The 2,860-nt window shown below is 45.0% G+C and overlaps 1 pseudogene; it reads left to right on the forward strand.

The window, feature by feature from the left end:
• Window positions 1-264: 264 nt before the first annotated feature.
• LOC102975639 (peptidyl-prolyl cis-trans isomerase FKBP8-like) lies at window positions 265-1,016 on the forward strand (annotated as a pseudogene).
• Window positions 1,017-2,860: the final 1,844 nt, after the last annotated feature.

The following is a 2,860-nucleotide window of genomic DNA, read 5'->3' on the forward strand; positions in this document are numbered from 1 at the left end:
GTTGCTGGGATTTTAATTTTGTGTAAATGGGATCAGAGTGCACGTTGGCTTTTATGTTGGCTTCATTCAGTCAACATTCTGTGAGTTTTATCCATGTTGTTGCATGTAGCTGTGATTTGTTTATCTTTACTGCTCAATGTTATTACATTTTACTTATCTATCACCAATTGCTTATCCAATCTATTGTTGGTGGATATTTGGGTCATTTCTGATTTGAGGCTGTTTCTGATTCTAATGCTTCTAAAAGCATTCCCATGTCTTGCGATGCATTTACAGGCATTTCTGTTAGATATAAACCGAAGAGTGGATTCGCTGGGTCATAGGGTATATGGGTCTTCAACTTCCATACGTAACACCAAATCTTTTATTAAAGTGGTTGTGCCGATTTGTAGTCTACCCAGCAGTATATGAGTGTTTCATTTACTTCATGTCCTTGCCAGCACCTGATAGGGTCAGACTTTCTCATTTTAGCCATTGGGGAGGGTTTGCAGTAGTATCTCATTTTGTTTTTAACTTGCATTCAATATCCTTTTTTTTATAAATTACCTACATAATTCCACTGCTCATTTTCCTAACGGGTTGTCAGTCTTTTTTCTTAGAAATTTCTAGAAGTGTCTGAACAACCTGGCAGCCTTGCAGCCGAAGTTGGACCACTATGCAGTCCTGTGCACCTGCAGGTTCCTGCTCCAGCACCTGCCAGGCGACATCAAGGCACTCTTCTGCAAGCCCGGCAAGGTGAGTACAGCGAGGCCATCCTCTTCCTGAGGGCAGCCCTGAAGCTGGAATCTTCCAGCAAGACCATCCACAGCAAGCTCTCAAAGCTAGTGAGGAAGCACGCCCACCAGCAGAGCACAGAGACCACCCTATACCCAGAAATGCTGGGCAACCCCACACGGCTGACCACCATGTATCCTGCCAAGGGGGCCTGGTCCATCCCATGGAAGAGGCTTTTTGGGGAGAATGCTGTTGCCCTTGGGGGCATGGCTCTCTCTGTGGTCATCGCTGCCGGGAACTGACTGCCCGGGTGGCTGCCACCTGCCACCGCCTCCTTGCACTGTGGACCCCACCCCATGCTCCCTAACTCTCCCAGGCTCCCCATCCACTGCTCTCTCTGACCTGGCCCCCTCCTCTGGTTGGGAGGCAGTAAAGTTTGGGGATCCCCTGGTCCAGAGCACAGAAGGGACTGAGACCCTATAGGAGGAAAGTGAAGCAGAGCAGAACCTCATGTCCAGTTTGGAGGGAAGGGACCCTCAATCCTCCAGACACAATTCCCACCCCAACCCCATCCACCTGGGCATCTGTTTTCTAGAAGGTCCTAAGAATTCATTTTCTTAATTCTAACCATCATGATGTCTCATCACCAATAGCTGGTTTTCCTGTGTCTAGTTTTGCCTTCCCAAATCTTCTGCCAGTGGCAACCAGAATGTTCCATCTGTCCATAACTGCACCCTGAAAGTAGAAACACTTTACTGAGGTTTCTATGACCCCATTCCGGCCTATCTCCCCAGCTTTCCCATTGTCTCTGCTCACATTTCACGTGATAATGACTTCAGGTTTGTTGAAGCCTTTCGACTCATGCCTTGTCCTCATCTCCTCTGTGCCTTAGCTAAGGTGGCCTTTTCTGCCTGGGATGTTCTTCCGGCCTCTTTGCCTAGATGCAATGGCTCATCTCTTGGCACCTCCCCAAGAGAACTTCCCAGAACACCCCAAGATGCTAGATTATGTGCCAGATGCCACCAATCGCCCTATCCCCTAAATGTTCCTAGGTCTTACGTCACTGCTTTTGTACCTTTCTCCCCAGCTGAACGGTCCTCCATCAGGGTGGGTAGAGCGCCTCACTCGTTTGTCTCCATATGCTCGGTGCCAGCACGTGCTTAACCTAGAGGAATCACCAGGTAAAGATTTGGTTTTTTTAATTGAAAATGTTAAACCCTTGTAATTCGTTACTTTACAATCTTTAGAAACTCTTAAAGTACGAAGTAATTGATCCGTTTGTGCAAGTGTTTTGCAGTTATTAGAGGACACGTTATTTGTAATTCGGGGATTGACACAGGTAAAGCTGTGGCTGCCCCGAGTTTTCATCATTTTAGGATTATGGGAACTTCCAACAGAGGGTGAGCCAGAGAAGGAAAATAAGATTAAATCAAAACCAATCCATTTTCTACTGATAAGAACATTAGAGAAATAAAGAAGAAGAAAGAAATTGTTGAGACTGATGACTGAATTGATGTTTGAATTTTGTGGAGAACTAGTTTACTCTTTCACCCGTTCATATTTGAAATAAGAAATAATCGAGCCTGCCTTTCAGAGTTTTGGAAAAATGCAAAAAGTTAAGCATTTAAATAATTTCTCTTACATCTATTTTAAAATGTTATAACATTCACCCACGCATGTGGTGGGTATGCACGTGATGTTGGCAAATCAGAGAATTAAAGAGATATCCATCCACATTTATGCCAACACATCAATCAATTCAAGTTAAAGGAACAGTCTCACTTGCTGGGCCCAAAACGTAGGGGATCACATTTTGGACTCAACAAACTGGAGGTTTGGGTATTGTGCAGTTACAGAAGGCAAATAGTAGTATTCTTCTGTATCTTACGAGCATGATAGAACTTGTAGAGAGGGGCACTTTTTAGAAAGTGGGAAAACTGTAAAATTGGGGAAGTTTGTGTTCCATAGACTCATCTTCTGGGCTCTTTCTCTACTATTGTTCCTTAGAGATCAGCGACCTTGCCCTCTCCTTTCCCATAGCAGTCTGCACAGTCCTCTAGTGTATCAATGATCAGTTTGAACCGCAGCGTTTTGTTGGCGCAAACATCCCGCCAACTCTTCTTTGGGGTCTTTGAGCACGGAGACG

Source organism: Physeter macrocephalus, chromosome 1 (assembly GCF_002837175.3).
Source record: "Physeter macrocephalus isolate SW-GA chromosome 1, ASM283717v5, whole genome shotgun sequence".
Lineage (NCBI taxonomy): Eukaryota > Metazoa > Chordata > Mammalia > Artiodactyla > Physeteridae > Physeter > Physeter macrocephalus.